Below are 23,364 nucleotides of genomic sequence, written 5' to 3'. Positions count from 1 at the left end.
AGATGGACAATTAGTCCATTAATCTGGTTGGAGAAACAAAAGAAGTGAGTTTGGTGAACAAACTTCAATGAGAGCCAGTTTAATTTTATGAAAACCATCAGGTTACATTCACTCTCTCTTACCCCTTTTTCTATCTGCCTAAAACCCCCCCTCTGTTTCTATCTGTCTGTCTCAGTGCTCATGTTACACAACCCTCAAAGGCCTTGTAGATTGTGATGAGCTCCAATGTCCAACCTGAAATATGCTGTTGAGGTTCCCCGTTCCTGCTTGTCTGGGTGGGGCCTGCAGGCTGGATCCCCTGTGCTGATGGTCATTGTTTATATCCTGACAGGAATATTTATGTGTACTTCTTTGCATGTTTACAAGCGTGTGTGTGCTCCAGCGAAACCTCATGCCTGCCACTCCTACCAGGGAATTCCTTTCTGGCTTTGACAGGAGAGGAATGTCACCCAGGACACACATTTACTGTACATCCACCAACTGTCACTTTAAACAGAAGGCTTTCGACCACTCCCATCCTGTTGTTAGTGCAGGACGTTATTAAATGCGGTTCTGTTCCATGCTGCTCATCACTGCAGCGTTGCACTTGTACACATACTTTAAGAATTTAATCCAATAAATCAATTTAAAGGGGAACATTATCACCAGACCTATGTAAGCGTCAATATATACCTTGATGTTGCAGAAAAAAGACCATATGTTTTTTCAACCGATTTACGAACTCTAAATGGGTGAATTTTGGCGAATTAAACGCCTTTCTGTTTATCGCTTTCGAAACAATGACGTCAGAACGTGACGTCACCCAGGTAATAAAGCCGTCATTTTCATTTTCTCAAACACATTACAAACACCGCGTCTCAGCTCTGTTATTTTCCATTTTTTCGACTATTTTCTGGAACCTTGGAGACATCATGCCTCGTCGGTGTGTTGTCGGAGGGTGTAACAACACTAACAGGGAAGGTTCAAGTTGCACCACTGGCCCGTATACGCGAATGTGGCAAGAAATCTGCCGCCAGACCCCCTTTGAATGTGCCGGAGTGTCTGCACATTTTACCGGTGATGCTAAGGCAGACATGGCACAGAGATGTATGGATAACCTGCAGATGCATTTGCAACGATAAAGTCAACGAAATCACAAAGGTGAGTTTTATTGATGTTGTTGACTTATGTGCTAATCAGACATATTTGATCGCGGCGTGACTGCCAGCTAATCGATGCTAACTTGCTATTTAGGCTAGCTGTTTATACATTTGAAACTATATCCAGCGTTTCCCTCCACCCACATTTAATGCCAAACAAACACTTACCATTCGACGGATTTAAGTTGTTCCAGTGTCACAAGTTGCAAAACTTCCGATCGTTGGTCTGCCCCTTTTTCCAGTGTTGCTAAGGCAAACATGGCCGAATAGCGTCAATAGCTATTCGCTCAATAGCTTCAGTTTCTTATTCAATTTCGTTTTCGCTATCTGCCTCCATACTCCAACCATCCGTTTCAATACATGCGTAATCTGTTGAATCGCTTAAGCCGCTGAAATCCGTGTCTGAATCCGAGCTAATTTTGCTATATCTTGCAGTGCTATTTGCCATTGTTTGTTTGTATTGGCAGCACTGGATGACGTCACAGGAAAATGGACAGTGGCTTCGAAGATAGCGAAAATAAGGCACTTTAAAGCTTTTTTTAGGGATATTCTGGGACGGGTAAAATTTTGAAAAACAATTCAAAAAATAAAATAAGCCACTGGGAACTGACTTTTATTGGTTTTAACCCTTTTAACTGCTTTCTTGAAAACTTTTTTTTTTTTTTTTTAAGAGCTCATAGCATGCGCTTTAAGGGTCCGAGAGGAATTGCAAGAGAAAGCTGCTACAGTTTGGTTATAGATCTGACATGACATAGTCTACGTGCAAGAGTCCATCTGGACCAGCTCTTCTTTTTCTTTGGTCTGTTCTCACTAAACAAAAAGAACCATTGACTGACATCGTAGACACATCGAAAATGCCTGTAATATTTTATACCAATGTCACATGACCACTGACATGACTTTCAGATCCAAAAAGCTATGTATCAGTCTTACCTAAAATTGACAACTTTGTATAATGCGCTCAGTGCCATATTTTGTTGGAAACACAATAAACATTACAAGGCTGTTGGAATATTACAACACAACTTAATTGAATAACAATTTGTTTAACTTACTAGTACTGTTTAAGGAAGTTTGGTTGCTGGTCTCCAGAGCAAAAATTTCAGGTGACTGAGAACATGTCTGTAAAATGGCATCGTGATTTGTTGAAAAACATGGCTGCCGTAAAGCAAAACGTCTTTGCAATTTAGCAATTAATTGCCAATAATTCACTGAAAATGTGTCTAATTATTACATAACTGTAGATATCAATATTACATGTATGGTAGCATGTCTTGTGGAACACTCAGTAGAATCATATAATTCTTATTTTCTCTATTTTTGTACCCAAACGTCATGGACACCAAAACAGTGCAAGGCCCCATAGACACCAGATTAAGATTGTATATTCTGTTTGACCCCACTGTTATTGCAATTCTTGTCTTCTCACTCACCTCTCATATGTTTAATATTGCTGATGGCTCAGAAACAGAATCAGTATCAGGTTTATTGGCCAATTATGCTTAATACACAAGGAGTTTGACTTGGTATGTACTCTGATTTTTCAATGCAACAAACAAAGAACAACACAAAATACAACAACAGAGACGCGTTGCCAAGGGTAGCTCACTTTATAACCAATATTTATTTATTGAGAGATTTTCTTGATGATCACATTCGGTCCAGTCTTTAAACCTCCTCTGCAGTAAACACACAAACAAACTGCTGTGTGAATGGAAGGCAGATGGACAGTTTTCCACTGCTGACAAAGATGTCCATGATTATTTATGACCCTCTCAGGTTTCCCTTTGAAGCTGAATTACAGTTTTCCCTATACTTGAGTGTCTGTGTATGAGAGAAAGGGACCTAACAATGAAAATAGTAATGGTTTAATAGTGTCGTCTGTAATATTTACGTATCTTTTTGTACCATTTGCTCGAAAGGAATGACATAAATCAACACAGAGGTGATAGTTTAACATGTGAGTGGTCAAAGGAAGGATAAAGTGACTAAATGGTAGTGACAGCAATAAAATACATGTGATTACCATTCTATAGGATTGCCTATCAGCAATAAATAGATACAGCATGTCATCTGGCAACTATCTTTTAATGTTCTTCCTGCTTCTGGAAGGAGTGGATGTGATGACACATGTTTTTCAATAGTGTAGAAAAACCAAAATAAGTTATTTGGCTTCTCTCTGGGTGTGTTGTGGGTATCTTTTTTTTTTCGAGACAAACCTGTGTAAAGTATATTCCTGTCCTCCCAAATGTATCCTGTCGTAGAAGGGTAATAATAGAGGCTATACAACATTTGTTGAAATATATGGTTTATCTCAAATATGTAAAGATGAGTTACAGGCCAAAACGGTTAGATAGAGCTAAGAATATGTACTTAGTTGGAAAGGAAGATGCATCATGTTACCACACAAATGTGCACAAAAGATGGAAAAGTGTATTTTGTCCAGATTTTACCTTGTTTCATAGGACACCTGGGCAAGTGAAATGCTGTGACACACCTGGACTGGCTGTTTAACTATGGCTATTTCACCTCAGGGCCCATAGCTAATCTTAAGAAATCTCAAAAAGGTATAATTACACATTCCGTCATTGTAGAAAAAATACCATTTTTACTTTATTGTTCAAAAATACTGTACTTAAAAAACTGAAACTGCAAGTTGGTAAAAACTTATTTTGGTGACCATGGTGAAAGCAGTAATCTTGTTTTATTAGTGTCTGGAATTTAAAAACTCGTCAGCCAAATATAAGCTTTTATACTTGCATGAAGCAGTCTTGTAAAGGGTTGACACAATGCTAAATAACTTCCCTCCCTTCAATTGAGGGTTCTCCCGTAAAGATAGAGTACCATCCCGTTCGGGCTATGGAGTTCACCGGTATTTTAAGCTGCACCGACCAAATATTAGAATAAATAATGTGAGCGTGAATGTTGTCTGTATGTCTGTTTTGTCCCTGCAATGGCGACTTGTCCAGGGTGTACACCGCCTTCCGCCCGATTGCAGCTCCAGCTTCCCCGCGTCCCCCAGAGGGACAAGCGGTAGAAAATAGATGGATGGATGGAAAAATATATTTTTACATGTATTAGCTGCACTGGAAAATAAGCCACATATATATACCGGTACAAAAGTACAAACATTTTGTACATTTTCATTTATATACCTTGTTTCCAAACGGGGCCTGCAACACTGCATTCAAACGGCTGATGAAACAAAAGAGAAGTCATTGTCAGGGACCCAGTAGCTGCAGAAGCTAGCTCTCCAAACAGTTAAACAGACTCAAAAACTCCACGGTGACGTTTTGGTGCATTTACAAAACTGAAACAATATAAAAAGAATGCCATTAGTTAAAAATTCTAACAAAGATACTTGTAAACGTGTTGGCATGTTTGCAAATGCTAACGACGCTAGCTTGATTACATTACAACAGCACGCACAACTAAACATAAAAACACGTCTACAGACATCACAAATGGGACGATTTAGTCAGTATGACTAGTTCTAGTATATTATAAAACTTACCAACATTGCTTGGTGTGATGAATGAAGAATTATTTCCAACCAGAAATGTTATGGACGAACAGTAGACAAAATGAGACATACTTCTAGTTCAAGACACAAAACAGGAAGTACATTTTCAAACCACAGCACCTGCAGTGAGCAAACTGGCCCCAAAATCATGCCAAATTACAAACAATAACATACCTTTTCAGTGTCTCGGTCAGTGTTGAAAACTATGTTTTTTATTCAAAACATTATGGCAGTTAGCAAAGAAAAATCCCTAAATTAGCCGCACCGTTTTATTTTTCACAGGGTTCAAAGCGTAGGAAAAAAGTAGCGGCTTATAGTCCAAAAATATACCTTGAGTCTTTTGTGATTACTTGTTATCTTACTAATTAAATGTTTTTCGCAAATAACTTTGGAGCCTTTGCAAATAAGATAAGACCGCCATCCTATAATCTAAAATACATTTACATTTTAACCGGGGCGCCGCAGCAGAGGCGAAAATATAGGTCAATTCCAGGGGCCCCAAATCAATAGGATTGTTGCCTGGTGGGACCACATTGTGATTTCTTTCAAGGAGCCTATAATTTCTGGCTGTGCTTCTACATCCAGATAGTCATGAGTATCATCTTCTATCAATACCAGGTAGTTTTATCCCCCCAAAAAATAAAAATAAATTACGGATAAATGTATTTTTCCAGGCTTCACGGTGGAAGAGGGGTTAGTGCGTCTGCCTTACAATACGAAGGTCCTGCAGTCCTGGGTTCAATCCCAGGCTCGGGATCTTTCTGTGTGGAGTTTGCATGTTCTCCCTGTGAATGCGTGGGTTCCCTCCGGGTACTCCGGCTTCCTCCCACTTCCAAAGACATGCACCTGGGGATAGGTTGATTGGCAACACTAAATTGACCTTAGTGTGTGAATGTGAGTGTGAATGTTGTCTGTCTATCTGTGTCGATGAGGTGGCGACTTGTCCAGGGTGTACCCCACCTTCCGCCCGATTGTAGCTGAGATAGGCGTCAGCGCCCCCCGCAACCCCAAAAGGGAATAAACGGTAGAAAATTGATGGATGGATGTATTTTTCCAATATATGAATCACCTGTTGGAACTCTTCTCATCCAGCCTGTTATAGTTAAACACAGCTTGACAGGTTTTCAGGATGTGTTAAAGTAAATGTGCCAAAGTGCCTGCATGATTTTTCAAGAGGTGCTGACAACTTAAACCACTGTTTTTTTTTTGCACCATGTGGTGTTCAATCACAGCCTCTGCCTTTACTGTTTCCTTAGCCATAATAGTTTTAACAGCAGTGCATGCAACCCAAACAAAGCCGAATGTCTTATTTTGGGAAATGTTAAACCTTGGCACTATCCAGTCAGAGACACATTTTTGCAGATTATCCTATAAAAAAAACTAAAAGCATTTTTTGTAAGAAAGATCAGGCATACATTTACAATTCTGGAAACAAACTTTTAGAAGATCAAATAAATTGGATGACTTTTAAATGCACAAATCATTTCTTTAATCTTTCTGGTAATCAGAGCTGTTGAACTACAGAGGAGGGTAAGAACATCTGGTGTAAAGTGAACCAGCTGAGGTGTTCTGTCTGGAATCAGCAGAAGGATGAAAGGTCGCAGTTCAACCTCTGGGTTATGCTCGGTGTTTGTTGAGGGAAAACTGGGATCTGGAGGTCACTGCATCCCAGGACTGTGAAGCATGTGTCACAGGATCAGGAGAAAAGCACTGATGTCATCCAACGGTAAGCTTGTGCACTCATTCTCACCAATGTTTCCTTTTAAAACTTCTCGTGTTGAGACGTTGAGCTGCTATGTTGCTCTCAATGGGAAAATATATTGAAGCACACACACAGGCACTAACTCATCCATCCGTCCATTTTCTACCGCTTGTCCCTCTTGGGGTCGCGGGGATGCTGGAGCCTATCCCAGCTGCATTCGGGCCGAAGACGGCGTACACCCTGGACAAGTGACCACCTCATCGCAGACAGGCAGTAACATCTTTATTAGAAAATAACATTACGAAATCCAGAAGTTCCCCAAAAATAAAAAGGAAAAGAAGAAAATCTGACTTAATATTAGAAACATAAAGCAGCAGAAGACAATTCAACAATACTTAGTGGAAAGCAAAAGACTGAACAGATGCAGGTCTATAAAAACTACTCTTTGATCTACGGTTATGGACACAGAAGGGAAGGATCTGATTAATAGAGGAGGGCGGATGCATTAAAAATATTGATATTATCTTTACGACAGGGATATTCCACAAAACCAGCATAAGAGATCAGGGGCCTGATTTATTAAAGGTTTGCGTGTACTAAAACAGATGCAAACCTGATAACACACGCAAAGCTGATCCACCAAACGTGTGCAAAGTCGATTGCGTCTGTCAAGTAAGTTGAATAAGGCATGCAATCTCTGTCATCATTAATATGCAAAGAATATGCTGATCATCAAAATGTCCAACATACTGGGAGGAGAACATGCAAAAATAGAAATTCATCAACACTTTTTTTGCGACCTCTATTTATTTATTTAGCGTTTTATTTAGCACGTGTATGAAGGACGCGCAAACTGACAGTTCCACTTGCAACTGCAGGATCTGCGACAAATAATGAACGGACGTGTATCCTCCGTTCTATGTGTGTGTCTGTAAATATTTTGGATGGTCCAAAATAAAAAAAAATATTAGACACCTCGTCTATTTAGCGAGATCTTTTTATCATTTTTATGTATACGAGAGGACTTAAGGGGCTGATTAAAACAAGTTCAATTGATGCGTTTTGGTGTCTTTTTAGTATATTTTTAATGACGTGATTTTTTTTTACATAGTGTATGTATTAGTAAAGGGCAGCATGGTGGTACAGAGGTTAGTGTGTCTGCCTCACAATACGAATGTCCTGTGTAGTCCTGGGTTCAATCCCGGGCTTGGGATCTTTCTGTGTGGAGTTTGCATGTTCTCCCCGTGACTGCGTGGGTTCCCTCCGGGTACTCCGGCTTCCTCCCACCTCCAAAGACATGCACCTGGGAATAAGTTGATTGGCAACACTAAATTGGCCCTAGTGTGTGAATGTGAGTGTGAATGTTGTCCATCTGTCTCTGTTTTCGTCCCCGTTTATTGGTCGTGAATTTTGATTCGCCGAACCTTTTATCAATCACAAATACTGCCTCAGTTTGCACTCAGACAACTTTACCGCGAGGGGCTGTCAAAAGAAACACTTCATATAAACACTAAGGTGAGTGTAAATTCAACCTTTTTTAACTTCATCCTGTGCCATGTCTCCAGTAAACGAATTGTTTTAGTCTTTGTGAGTCCATGTAAACTTCACTTTTATCTACCACTGAAGTGACATTGTTCGAGGATGGAGACAGGCTAGCTGTAAGCTTCAAGATAACCAGCACCCGACCAGACTCCTCCACCCCAAAAACATACTTTGCAGGTCAACAAACGGGGCAAATATGTGCCGTTTGAAGTGTTAATGTGCGAGGAGTGTTCAAAAGGAGTCTCTTGGAGAAGTGGCTGACAAGTTAGCAAGTGTTGCTCACATCCCTGATATCATCACCATCATTGTTTATTGAAGCAGAGATGCTGACTGTGCATTATGATAAACGCGCATGCGTCGCCAGGCTCTGCTTTTCATCGATAGACTTATCAGATGTCATTTTTTTTATTATCTGTAGCAGGCCCAGGTGCCATTGTTAATGTTTTAAAGGCCGACATTAAATTAAGCAAAAACATAACAAAAGTGGAATGAAAAAGCTTACAGGTGAAATGTAATTTTGAAAAAGTTGCAATGTTGACTAATTAAACAAAGCTGATTTTTTTTTCTTTAAAACTGTCATTGCTCAAAAACATAATATTAAATCAAAACCAATGTTTCTATGAATTATTGACCTTTCCAGGGCTCTTCACATCAAATATTGCGCTTTGAAACACATTTTTTGTGGAACATTTTCCATTTTTTTGTGTTTGCCATAAAAAAAACAACAACAACATAGTTTTCTTTGACACAAAGGGCAGAAAACAAACAAAAGAAACAACATGAAAAAACAAACAAACAAACAAACAAACTTAGAATTGACAGATAGATCTGAAGTTGATGTACACTCTAGAGATTTAAGCATTAAATACATAATGTTTGTATTTATGCCCTGACACACCCTTATCTGTTACGATCCGTTACTCTGATCTTCACATGTTGTTTGTTTTTCCATCTGTGTTTTCATACTCCGTTCTGACCCGTTTACATCCTGTTTTGTTCATTTCTATGGTCACTTATTATTTCCACCTGCTAGTCTCTGTTCTCGTACACCTGTTCTTGTAATCACCACCCTTTTATAAGCCAGCCTCTTCTGTTTATTCTTTCCGGGACTCTAATTTGCTCACATACAACAAGTAACGTCAGGTATGTTTTCTCGCTAGCTCATTAGCTAAGCCACTTTATTGTCATCTTTAGCTCACAATCATCTTTGTTTTTACTTTTTGTGCTAAGTCTTAGTTCTTTATATTTCCTAGCTTTCACGCTAGCGTCTTTTGTTTCCCTTTTTATTAGCTCCAGTGTTTTTGTTCAGAGCTCACTTTTTGTTAATAAATTTGTTAGATCCTACCTTTGTTGTGTTCTTCGTTTGACGCATCCTTGAGGGAATCGAACCCGGTACCTCGATGCCGAATCGGCGTTACATTATCATCATTTTATGACTGAAGCAAAAAACTTTTTACACTTTTATACTGAAATAAATACACCTACAACTTATTAAATAAAAATATAGAAAAAACTACCGGCAGCGGTAAAGTTTAGATCCATGAATGAAAGACGAAAGTTTGTAACTGGATACATTTATAAATACATAAAAGTGAAGTGAAGTGAAGTGGTATAGCTCGGTTGGTAGAGCGGCCGTGCCAGCAACTTAAGGGTTGCAGGTTCGATCCCCGCTTACACCATCCTAGTCATTGCCGTTGTGTCCTTGGGCAAGACACTTTACCCACCTGCTCCCAGTGCCACCCACACTAGTTTAAATGTAACTTGGATATTGGGTTTCACTATGTAAAGCGCTTTTAGTCACTAGAGAAAAAGTACTATTTAAAGATAATTGTGAAGTGAAGTGAATTATATTTATATAGCGCTTTTTCTCTAGTTGCTGGCTCTACCAACCGAGCTATACCGCCCCAAAAAATGTTTCTTTTGTATTAGTTTTTTAATGAATTAAGTAACGTTTATGACAACCTTTTTCCAAAACACAATATAGAATGTGTAGGCTATAACAGGATAATGCACACATTTAGCATTTATTTTGAAAACGGTTACAAAAAAGTGGGACCCCAAAAATTTACAGTGGGACCCCACTTTACATTTTGAAAGTTCCTAGCGCCAACACTGATTCTTTTATGGCAAATCTTTTCTTGCTCTGTCACCAAGTAGAATGTATTGTCAACATTCTGAATGATTTTCAGTTTGGGGGGGTATGGAGGGGGGGGGGCAGTGGTTACTTGTCTATTAAGTCAAATGTCCTGAGTTTGACCCTCTATTGGGGTTTGTGACAGAAAGCGTAACTATTATAAGATTATTAGTATGTCCATCCATCCATCCATCATCTTCCGCTTATCTGAGGTCGGGTCGCGGGGGCAGCAGCCTAAGCAGGGAAGCCCAGACTTCCCTATCTCCAGCCACTTCGTCTAGCTCTTCCCGGGGGATCCCGAGGGGTTCCCAGGCCAGCCGGGAGACATAGTCTTCCCAACGTGTCCTGGGTCTTCCCGTGGCCTCCTACTAGCTGGACGTGCCCTAAACACATCCCGAGGGAGGCGTTCGGGTGGCATCCTGACCAGATGACCGAACCACCTCATCTGGCTCCTCTCGATGTGGAGGAGCAGCGGCTTTACTTTGAGGTCCTCCTGGATGGCAGAGCTTCTCACCCTATCTCTAAGGGAGAGCCCCGCCACACGGCGGAGGAAACTCATTTCGGCTGCTTGTGCCCGTGATCTTATCCTTTCGGTCATGACCCAAAGCTCATGACCATAGGTGAGGATGGGAACGTAGATCGACCGGTAAATTGAGAGCTTTGCCTTCCGGCTCAGCTCCTTCTTCACCACAACGGATTGATACAACGTCCTCATTACTGAAGACGCCGCACCGATCCGCCTGTCGATCTCACGATCCACTCTTCCCCTACTCGTGAACAAGACTCCTAGGTACTTGAACTCCTCCACTTGGGGCAGGGTCTCCTCCCCAACCCGGAGATGGCACTCCACCCTTTTCCGGGCGAGAACCATGGACTCGGACTTGGAGGTGCTGATTCTCATTCCGGTCGCTTCACACTCGGCTGCGAACCGATCCAGTCAGAGCTGAAGATCCCGGTCAGATGAAGCCATCAGGACCACATCATCTGCAAAAAGCAGAGACCTAATCCCGTGGCCACCAAACCGGATCCCCTCAACGCCTTGGCTGCGCCTAGAAATTCTGTCCATAAAAGTTATGAACAGAATCGGTGACAAAGGACAGCCGTGTTAGTATGTTCACTTTATTATTTTGCAAAATAAAAATAATAATAATTGAACAATGTATTTAAAGTTGTTTTACTCCAAATCTGCATCTCATTAAATCCAGGTTTGAATCAAATGCAGTGAATCTGGCCAAAGTATCCTTGGGCAAGACACTTTACCCACTTGCTCCCAGTGCCACCCACACTGGTTTAAATGACCTTAAAGATGTAGATAATGGGTTCCACTACTGTATTTCAAGCGCTTTGAGTCTCTATGGAAAAGAGCTATATAAATATCCATCCATCCATCATCTTCCGCTTATCCGAGGTCGGGTCGCGGGGGCAACAGCCTAAGCAGGGAAACCCAGACTTCCCTCTCCCCAGCCACTTCGTCTAGCTCTTCCCGGGGGATCCCGAGGCGTTCCCAGGCCAGCCGGGAGACATAGTCTTCCCAATGTGTCCTGGGTCTTCCCCGTGGCCTCCTACCGGTTGGACGTGCCCTAAACACCTCCATAGGGAGGCGTTCGGGTGGCATCCTGACCAGATGCCCGAACCACCTCATCTGGCTCCTCTCGATGTGAAGGAGCAGCGGCTTTACTTTGAGTCCCTCCCGGATGGCAGAGCTTCTCACCCTATCTCTAAGGGAGAGCCCCGCCACACGGCGGAGGAAACTCATTTCGGCCGCTTGTACCCGTGATCTTATCCTTTCGGTCATGACCCAAAGCTCATGACCATAGGTGAGGATGGGAACGTAGATCGACCGGTAAATTGAGAGCTTTGCCTTCCGGCTCAGCTCCTTCTTCACCACAACGGATCGGTACAACGTCCGCATTACTGAAGACGCCGCACCGATCCGCCTGTCGATCTCACGATCCACTCTTCCCTCACTCGTGAACAAGACTCCTAGGTACTTGAACTCCTCCACTTGGGGCAGGGTCTCCTCCCCAACCCGGAGATGGCACTCCACCCTTTTCCGGACGAGAACCATGGACTCGGACTTGGAGGTGCTGATTCTCATTCCGGTCGCTTCACACTCGGCTGCGAACCGATCCAGCGAGAGCTGAAGATCCCGGTCAGATGAAGCCATCAAGACCACATCATCTGCAAAAAGCAGAGACCTAATCCTGCGGTTACCAAACCGGAACCCCTCAACGCCTGGACTGCGCCTAGAAATTCTGTCCATAAAAGTTATGAACAGAATCGGTGACAAAGGACAGCCTTGGCGGAGTCCAACCCTCACTGGAAATGTGTTCGACTTACTGCCGGCAATGCGGACCAAGCTCTGATCGTACAGGGAACGGACCGCCACAATAAGACAGTCCGATACCCCATACTCTCTGAGCACTCCCCACAGGACTTCCCGAGGGACACGGTCGAATGCCTTCTCCAAGTCCACAAAGCACATATAGACTGGTTGGGCAAACTCCCATGCACCCTCAAGAACCCTGCCGAGAGCATAGAGCTGGTCCACAGCTCCACGACCAGGACGAAAACCACACTGTTCCTCCTGAATCCGAGGCTCGACTATCCGACGTAGCCTCCTCTCCAGTACACCTGAATAAACCTTACCGGGAAGGCTGAGGAGTGTGATCCCACGATAGTTGGAACACACCCTCCGGTCCCCCTTCTTAAAGAGAGGAACCACCACCCCGGTCTGCCAATCCAGAGGTACCGCCCCCGATGTCCACGCGATGCTGCAAAGTCTTGTCAACCAAGACAGCCCCACAGCATCCAGAGCCTTAAGGAACTCCGGGCGGATCTCATCCACCCCTGGGGCCTTGCCACCGAGGAGCTTTTTAACTACCTCAGCGACCTCAGCCCCAGAAATAGGAGAGTCCACCACTGATTCCCCAGGCACTGCTTCCTCATAGGAAGACGTGTTGGTGGGATTGAGGAGGTCTTCGAAGTATTCCTTCCACCTATCCACAACATCCGTAGTCGAGGTCAGCAGAACACCATCCGCACCATACACGGTGTTGATAGTGCACTGCTTCCCCTTCCTGAGGCGGCGGACGGTGGTCCAGAATCGCTTCGAAGCCGTCCGGAAGTCGTTTTCCATGGCTTCCCCGAACTCTTCCCATGTCCGAGTTTTTGACTCCGCGACCGCTGAAGCTGCACACCGCTTGGCCTGTCGGTACCTGTCCACTGCCTCCGGAGTCCTATGAGCCAAAAGTACCCGATAGGACTCCTTCTTCAGCTTGACGGCATCTCTCACCGCTGGTGTCCACCAAGGGGTTTTAGGATTGCCGCCCCGACAGGCACCAACTACCTTGCGGCCACAGCTCCGATCTGCCGCCTCGACAATAGAGGTGCGGAACATGGTCCACTCGGACTCAATGTCCAGCACCTCCCTCGTGACATGTTCAAAGTTCTTCCGGAGGTGGGAATTGAAACTTTGTCTGACAGGAGACTCTGCCAGACGTTCCCAGCAGACCCTCACAATGCGTTTGGGCCTCCCAGGTCTGTCCGGCATCCTCCCCCACCATCGCATTATATAAATATAATTCATCTTAATATTCTACATAATATAGTATTTTTTTGATTTTTATAAAATATGTATTATCCTTAAGTTTGTTCTTATTTTTAAAGACAATGGTGGTGTTTTTGGGGGACCATGCACATGATTAAATTGTTTACCACAAAATAGTTTTTTGAGTAAATAAACGTGTATCCCGAGGTACCACTGGACCATGAAAATAGTTTCAATCAAATAATTAAAACAACAACAATTTATTCAGGGCTATGGTCCTCAAAATAGGACCCTTTTACTATGTGTTGTGTACACTGCATCCAAACTTCAAGTGAAAAATAATCAGGGTTGTCATCGACTAAAGACTTTTGAAGTCAAATCTAGTTGTTAGATTTTGCCCATTGTCAACAATCAGTTATATATATGGAGGTTTTTTAAAAAGAAATAAACAAAAAGGTGATATGTAATAGAGTATACTGACTGATTACAATGTGTCATTAACGTTGTATGGATTTACTTTAAAAAAAAACTTCTATCCATCCATTTTCCATCGCTTGTCCCTCTCAGGGTCATGCGGAGTGAAGCCTCTCCCAGATGCACTCGGACAGAAGGCATTTACACCCTAGCCAAGTCTTATATGTGAATATAACAAAGTTAATTTAAGGTACTTATACATATGATAGTCTTTCATTAAATCAAACAAAATAAAGATTTCATTTGCAAATGTTTCCACCTTAAAGAAAGGCTAAACCACAATTTGTGAGGACTTGGGCCGTGGCGTGCAGTGCAAAGAAGATGTCAAACAGTTCTAATAAAGATTATGTAGGTAAACCTGATGGAGGATCATTACATTTGCAAGAGGAAAACTACTTCTCCAGGGTGAGGCGGTGCAACTTGCTGTGTCCAATATCTGGCAATCAGTCCCACCTGGCGTTTCACGACCAGCCTTTAACATTCAACGACTGTGAGGTTCAAAGTCGAATCAGACTCTTCCGAATCAAACAAGGAATGTTTGACTCCAATACCTCAATTTACGAACTTAAATGGTTCTTCACCATGATTTGCAAACACAAAAAATCATATATTGAAGCGGAATTCCTGATTAGAATTAATGTAAAAGTGAATAATTGGTTCTGGCCTCGACGAAAGTCCCTACTTTACACACACACACATATATATATATATGTATATATATATATATATATATATATATGTATATATCTGGGGTCGGCAACCCGCGGCTCCAGAGCCGCATGCGGCTCTTTGCCGACTCTGATGTGGCTCAGCTGCATAATCGCCGACCCCCCCGATTATTTCTGGGGGTTTCGGGATTTTGGTGCCTCGCCCGGACATCACTCGGGGCTATTATTCTCCTATATTCGCCCGGACTACAATATTGAGGGCGTGCCGTGATGGCGTTACTTTTAACGTCATCTACAACATGTCATCGCGCCCGCCTGTACATTGTGCTATCTGCGTGCCGGCCGGACGCATGAATTTCGGTGCTTCTATCGTCACACGTACGATATTGCAAGGCATACTGGGTCAACAGCCATACAGGTTACACTGAAAGTTGTGATATGAACAACTTTAACACTCTTACTAATATGTGCCACACTATGAACCCCACACCAAACAAGAATGACAAACACATTTTGGGAAAACATCCTCACAGTAACACAACATAAACGCAACACAACAAATACCCAGAATCCTTTGCATCCAAGACCATTCCTGACTATATTATATACCCCCGCACCCCTAATCCCGCCCACCTCAACCGACGCACGGAGGGGGTTTGGTTCTAGCGGGGTGACCATCAGCAAATATTCGTGAGAATGGTTGCTTTGAGAATACGGGAACCTCCCAGAAAATTTGGGAGGGTTGACAAGTGTAATGCTGTCAAGCGGAATTAAGGTAAAAATTGCGGGCCGGGTGTCTAAGACCTCTAGTTTACACATAGCACAAAGCAAAACAAAACTCTTTATGCTGTGTTATTTCATTTTAAATTTCAAAAGAGTTCTGAGACTCCCGTTGTTTTCTTTATTTTGTGAAACGGGTCAAAATGGCTCTTTGAGTGGTAAAGGTTGCCGACCCCTGATTGATATATATATATATATATATATATATATATATATATATATATATATATATATATATATATATATATATATATATATATATATATATATATATATATATCTATATAGATATATAGATATATATATATATATATATATATACAGTATATATATATGCATATATACAGTATATATATATATATATATATATATATATATATATATATATATATATATATATATATATATGTTATCTTAGAAAAACTCAGAAGCTATATCATCCCTACAAGCCTATTTTAAAGGTTTTCCTTTTAATTTTAATTGAAATCCCCCTAATAAAATTACATAGCCTCTGAGTCTTTTCTGACCTAACATATATTCCGCTCTACGTCGGTATTGATCACTGTATGGCGGACAAACCAGAGACATCTCGACTATATATGTATATATAAATAAAGTCTTGTTTGTGAAAAAAACAAAGAAGAAAAATAGCAAAGTAACTTTACCATGTGTCTGAGAATATTTGTGGCATTGTTGAACAATCTGGGAGTGACAAACACACATTGGCTTTGCGTACTCACTGCTAGCATTAGCACAAACTAGCGGTGTGAGGCGGATCCTTCATTGGCTTGTGTTCCGGTAGTGCCTTCTTCTTCCCTGAAAACATTTTTTTTTTTCGGTTTCATCACAATTAAAAACTTGCGGGGCACCAAAGCTCCCTTCGCTGATAAAATCCTCAAACTGAAGGGGCCGCAAGGCAGAGGCGAAAGAGATAAAATGCTAGCTGTACGGCTTGTCTACTTTGAAACTATACAGTAAGACTACAAGTTTGGGCACTTTTAAAGCGTTTTTGATCACACAAAGTAATTTCTAAGATACAGCTTTGACATGCGCAAAGTACAACAATTGTGGAACTCAATGTCAAAAGTGTCGATAGCCATCAAAGCTTTTCGAAATTGCTGAGTCCCTGTGTGCAGGATGTAAAGATGATGTGACGTAGGTGGCCCCATCCTAAAAAAACGACCCTACCTACATGTAGAGGAAGTAATGTCATCAAAACACATGGTCGGCACACAGAGGTATATTTGGCGCGATGTAAACGTTTGTGATCCGAAAAGGAGGCAAACAAGGGAGTTAGTTACACTGTACCTGAAAACAGCCCTAAAAATAATGTTTCACCTTAGTGGAACGCTGGACTTATTCTAGTCTTGGAAGCACGTGGAGCAAACGTACTAACAGTAATTTGATGGGAGAATACCCAGAAACCCGGATTTCACCGTGAGCAACTTATTACTACAATTTTCTCACCGAAACCTGCCGTTTGACATGTGGTAGGGAACCATGTTCGCTTGACTGCTCTGTTCCATAGTAAAGTTTCACCGCCATCTTTCGGGAATGTAAACAAGGAAACACCGGCTGTGTTTGTGTTGCTAAAGGCAGTCGCAATACACCGCTTCCCACCTACATCTTTCTTCTTTGACGTCTCCATTATTAATTAAACAAATTGCAAATGATTCAGCAACACAGATGTCCAGAATACTGTGTATTTATGCGATTAAAACAGATGACTTATAGTTGGGATCAGGGCTGGAACAACAATCCGTGATGTCACGCGCACGCGTCATCATACCGCGACATTCTCAACAGGATACTTCACGTGAAATTTAAAATTGCAATTTAGTAAACTAAAAAGGCCGTATTGGTATGTGTTGCAATGTTAAGATTTAATCATTGATATATAAACTATTAGACTGCGTGGTAAGTAGTAGTGGGTTTCAGTAGGCCTTTAAATATATTGATGTTATCATTTGGTGCAGCCGGGCCGGAGCAGGAGGGGATAGAAAGGGAAAAAAAGGAAAACAGTGGGGGAAATTGTGGGGACGAGAGGGGGATTAGACAGAAAGACAAAACAACAACAGCAAACATAACAATAACAACAATAGAGCAACATGAGCAAATATGATATGTACAAATATCTTAAATATAAGCAGTTAGCGAAATTAATAATACAGAAATGACAATGAGCATTATTACACTACAAATGGAGCAATACAAATACCAATAGAAATAGCACTATTGATAATGAACAATACTAATAATTCACCTTTATTATCAACAATACAGTTGTTCAAATGCAACAAATCATATACGTAACGGTTGTTTCATTACAGCACGTCCAAAAAGGAGTCGGAAGAAGCAGAGCTTATTTAATCCTACCCCTTTTCATACCATAGCAATTGTATCCAATGTCTTTGTTATCTGTAACATAACAGTGAACAAATAAATAATAAATACATGATATATCATAGTAAGCATACAAATATTAAATACATAAATAATCTTTGTCTCAAAAAAAAAAAAAAAAAAAAAGTGGTTCGAGATGTTCCTCATAATTTTTGTTCTGTGTACTTTGTGAACACTTGTAGTTTGAACAGTCTTTTAAACTGAATCATAATGGTGCTTTGTTTGATTTATTTGGTTAATCTGGTCCATCATTTAGTTCCACAAGTGTTGTACGAGCATACACATGTTTTAAATTAGATTTTCCTTTAAAGTTATATGTTTTTCCTCTAAGTTTATATTTTTTTACCTCTAAGGTTATATTTAAGGTTATTATGTAACACCGAACAATACAAAGGTGAGAACATTTCCTAAGGTTATCATACTATCAGACACAATGACGTTCTTGGTAAACTACAAAAAAAAAAAAAAACGGTGGAAATGTCAAAAAATTCAACAGAATTCAATAATCACAATGAAACACTAACATTATGTTTTGAGCACACTAAATCAAATTATTTTCCCCACATATAACTCTCATAGGCCTGCTTTTCAGCTTCTACTGTATAAAAAGTGCCTTGTGCATTCACAGGAAACCAGTCCTCTCAGTGCATATTTGCATTCAACAGAACTGACAGATTTGACAGGTTCTTCGTCAAAAGAGATACATTTTCCTGTTTCTGCATGCTTCCATTTGTTTGAATTCACATATGTACTGCACATGTGTCCTCTACATGTGTTTCAACGGATGACAATTTAGCGTGGAGACATTCCTGATCATTCCACATGTCCATGTAGGCGCAGGCAGCGTCAATGCCCTGCGGCTGTGTGCATTGACAATTGTAATTTCAGTTAAAATAACAGTCTTGTGGTCTCTATTTGTTGATTTAGTGCTGCTGTTGTGTTTTCAATTGTTTCTCTGAAAAAGTTTCATACCATTTCAACAATTGCTTGTCCGGACATGAAACTTACCCGATGTGGTTGACTAAGAAAACATTGTCTGGGCAGCTGTTGTTTTTTTGTTTTTTTTTTCAACTTCAGCCCACACTTTGTAATATTAGTATTTGTCATTCACCAAAAATATAATTCATTACTGAAATCTCTTTTGCTTGTATAAGTAGCCAGAGTTTAAAGGCATACTGAAACCCACTACTACCGACTACGCAGTCTGATAGTTTATACATCAATGATGAAATATTAACATTGCAACACATGCCAATACGGCCAGTTTAGTTTACTAAATGACTATTTTTCAAATTTCCCGCAGAGTTTCTTGTTGAAAACGTCGCGGAATGATGACACGTACACGTGACGTCTCGAGTTGGAGGGGACATATTAGCGCAGCACCACTAGCGGCTAAAAGTCGTCTCTTTTCATCGCGCAATTACACATTATTCTGGACATCTGTGTTGCTGAATCTTTTGCAATTTGTTCAATTAATATTGGAGAAGTCAAAGTAGAAAGATGGAGGTGGGAAGCTTTAGCCTTTAGCCACACAAACACACAGTGTTTCCTTGTTTAGAATTCCCGGAGGTGAAGCTTTACTATGGATCAGAGCGGTCAAGCGAACATGGATCCCGACCACTTGTCAACCGGCAGGTTTGGGCGAGAAAATTGTGGTTAAAAAGTCGCCTCTTACCGGAGATCAGCGGAGCTTCTGTCGTGCTGCTGCTGCCGTGACTAATTCCCTCAGAGACTGGCGTCAAGAAACCCGTGCACACACCCCCTCCGACTATCAGGTACTATTTAACTCACTAAAACACTAGCAACACATTAGGCAGATAAGGGATTTCCTGTCAGAGTTATTTGTTGTTGACGAACCCCAAGATGCAGAGACAGAGGCAGGCATAGAATATGAAAACATGATTTAATTAAAACTAAACAAGAACAAAGAAAAAGCACGCACGTGGGCGGAATAAAAAACTAAGGGAGCTAGCACTGGAAGCTAGAAAACAAAAAGGAACTTTAGCATGGAAGCTAGTGGATAGCAAACAGAAAAACAGGAAATAACTAATGCCTGACAAGAACAGCTTACCGCTACGACGACCAGGACAAAATGTAGCACGACAGGTAATAGCTGAAAAGAATCACAGACACGACAAGAGCAACATATGGCAACGACAAGTCCGAATGACAATACAATGATCCAGCCACTGACACAAGACAAAGCAGGTACAAATAGGAGCGGGCCAATCAGCCGCAGCTGAGGAGGAACACAGCACTCAGGGAACAAGACGGGAAGCTGACAAAATAAGAGCACTAGACAGGAACTAAAGACAGGAGATACTAAACACAGAGGAAACAGACAAATGCAAAGGAAAAAACTAAAACATAGACAAACTGTCAGGGGAAAGCCAGACATTTCCCAGATTTCTAGTAAATGTGTCTAAAAACATCTGAATCGCTCATAATGCAATCACCTTTTTTTTTTTTAACTTTATTTTTATTTTTTTTCTAGTCCGTCGCTATCAAGTTCCTCAGCCACAAATCTTTCATCCTCCCTCAAATTAATGGGGAAATTGTCGTTTTCTCGGTCCGAATAGCTCTTTTCGTTGTAGGCTCCCATTATAAACAATGTGAGGATGTGAGGAGCCCTCAACGGGCTACGTCATCGTCTGCGACTTCCGGTAAAGGCAGGGCTTTTTTATTGGCGACCAAAAGTTGCGAACTTTATCGTCGATGTTCTCTGCTAAATCCTTTCAGCAAAAATATGGCAATATCGCGAAATGATCAAGAATGACACATAGAATGGACCTGCTATCCCTGTTTAAATAAGAAAATCTCATTTCACTAGGCCTTTAATCACAGTTAAAGGGCAACTGCACTTTTTGGAAATTTTGCCTATCGTTCACAATCGTAATGGAAGACTTCACAATGAATGGTATTTTATACATTTTTCTTCATTCTAAAGTTTGAATAAATGCGATCAAAAGTCCCCTTACAATGGAGCCTACAAAGCCGTTAGAAAACTAACATTTAAACACCTCCATTGAGCTATATGATGTAAGTATATATGTTATTTAGTAGTGGGTATATTTATAATAACATTTAATATTTATGTATTTTGATCATTTGAAGCTTGTGCAGTGCATTAATTTAAAAAATACATAATTTTTTTCTTCATCACTGAGTATCACTCACTGCAGACTTTATGAGAGTCAGCAAACATATTAAAACATCACTTACTGTATAAGGTCAGCTGGCATTAGGATGCCAACTGCTGGGATGTTCATATAGTGGTGGAGAGACCAAGTGTCTTTTTGTGTGGTTCTTGCCATTTTCGGGTGTAAATTGGCTGTCAAAGTGTAACAACTTGTTTGAATACCTATTTAGACTTCTTCTGTTTAGGTGATATGCATGATTCATGATCTAGAACAGTGGTTCTTAACCAGGGTTCGATCGAACCCTTGGGGTTCGGTGAGTCGACCTCAGGGGTTCGGCGGAGATCAAAACACACCCGACTCTTCGTGTAAATACAAACTTCTCCCAGTTGGCATATTATAGATACGGCAACAGCTGACTGATTTGCAAGTGTGTAATTTGTTGTGAGTTTTAGTTTTGTTGTTTGAACAAGGTGATGTTCATGCACGGTTGATTTTGTGCACCAGTAAAAAAAAACATGGTAACACTTTAGTATGGGGAACATATTCACCATTAATTAGTTGCTTATTAACATGCAAATTAGTAACTTACTGGCTCTTAACTAGTCATTAAGTACTAATTAATGCCTTATTCGGCATGGCCTTATTATAACCCTAACCCTCTAACCCTGACCCTAACCCTAACCAAATAACTCTAAATTGAGTCTTTATTACTTAGAATATGTTCCCCTAGTGTCCAAATAACTCTAAATTAAATCTTTGTTACTTAGAATATGTTCCCCCATACTAAAGTGTTACCAAAACATACAACTTTGTCTTGAATTTGGAAAAAAAAAACATTTTATTTTTCACTAAAGAAGGGTTCAGTGAATGCGCATATGAAACTGGTGGGGTTCGATACCTCCAACAATGTTAAGAACCACTGATCTAGAATAAACCTGCAAGGGCCAGGAAGCAAGAAAGCAGCAGACCACTCGATGCTGTAAACGTGGCCACAAACAGTAGTGATCACAGCGCCTCTTTAATGAGTTTGTCTGCATTAGCATTTATAATGACAATATCACTAATACTTGGTTAATATTCAAATCACAAAATGTAAATGGAGTATGCTTAGCGGTTTTGAGTGGTTATTTATTGCATGTTATGTGCGAAATAGAGGAGCTCCTTTTGTCTGCGCTGTAAGCGGACTATTTTTTATATTTATTTAATGGTTAGAATGAAAACAAAAATCCATCCGTCGCCATGTCTTTCATAATGAATTGATTGATAGGCAAAATTCATTCTCAATCCTAATGTGAATAAGCACACATAATTTTTTTATGCTTTCTAACTAGTAAATACATTTGATCAAAAGTACACTTACAATGGATTCTGCGGGGGTCACTGTATTCTGTCTATAAGCGCTTAAAACACATCCAAACATCATCAAGGTTTCATACACACATTGTAAGTATATACAGTAGGTTATGTAGAAACAGGCCCATTCATAATAACATTAATATTCACGCAGTTTGCCTATTTTCATTCATTTCAAAAAACCATCACAACTTTCTCTTTTTCCTTTGACAACATCACTGATTACTACTCTCTGCAAACTTCATGATAGCCAACAAACATGGTAAAACATCACTTACTGTACAATTTCTGCTGTCACTGGATGTCGTGACCTGTTGACATAATCCTGTTCAGATGAAGAATTAATCATAATCCTCACAAAGAAAAAAAACAAAGTGTCTCTTAGTGTTTTTCTTGCCATTTTCGGGTCAAAATCGGATGCAAAATGTTGACCAACTAGTCGGATTATGTCCTCATCATTCTACTACCAAAGTGAGATGCATTATTTATGATCTACAATAAACTTTCATTAGCACCGAGGTGAGAAAGCAGCTCAACAGCCAATGATATCAACATAGGCACATAAGCTTGTGATCACGGCTGTCAGGCTTTCCCGTGACAGTTTGTCTATGTTTTATTTTATTCCTCTCCATTTGTCTGTTTCCTCTGTGTTTAGTATCTCCTGTCTTTACTTCCTTTCTAGTGCTCTTATTTTGTCAGCTTCCTGTCTTGTTCCCTAAGTGCTGTGTTCCTCCTCAGTTGCAGCTGATTGGCACCTGGGCACACCTGTTGCCAATCAGCCCGCTCCTATTTGTACCTGCATTGTCTTGTGTCAGTTGCTGGATCATTGTATTGCCATTCGGACTTGTCGTTGCCATATGTTGCTCTTGTCGTGTCTGTGATTCTTTTCAGCTATTACCTGTCGTGCTACATTTTGTCCTGGTCGTCGTAGCGGTAAGCTGTTCTTGTTAGCCATT

General features: G+C 40.8%; 1 protein-coding gene across 3 annotated transcripts in view; it reads left to right on the top strand.

Moving 5' to 3' along the window:
- Positions 1-23,364, top strand: part of ngfa (nerve growth factor a (beta polypeptide)) — an 89,133-nt gene that overhangs the window by 406 nt on the left and 65,363 nt on the right. Inside the window, exon 2 of one of the 3 annotated variants that reach the window (XM_061902299.1) lies at positions 6,171-6,388. The exons of the other annotated variants lie outside the window; for them this stretch is intronic. The gene's annotated coding sequence lies outside the window, so the exon portion shown is untranslated. The remainder of the gene's footprint in view (positions 1-6,170; positions 6,389-23,364) is intronic. 3 annotated transcript variants of the gene reach the window in all.

Source organism: Nerophis ophidion, linkage group LG06 (genome assembly GCF_033978795.1).
Source record: "Nerophis ophidion isolate RoL-2023_Sa linkage group LG06, RoL_Noph_v1.0, whole genome shotgun sequence".
In the NCBI taxonomy this organism is placed as follows: Eukaryota; Metazoa; Chordata; class Actinopteri; order Syngnathiformes; family Syngnathidae; genus Nerophis; species Nerophis ophidion.
This window is presented reverse-complemented; position numbering and strand designations above follow the sequence as displayed.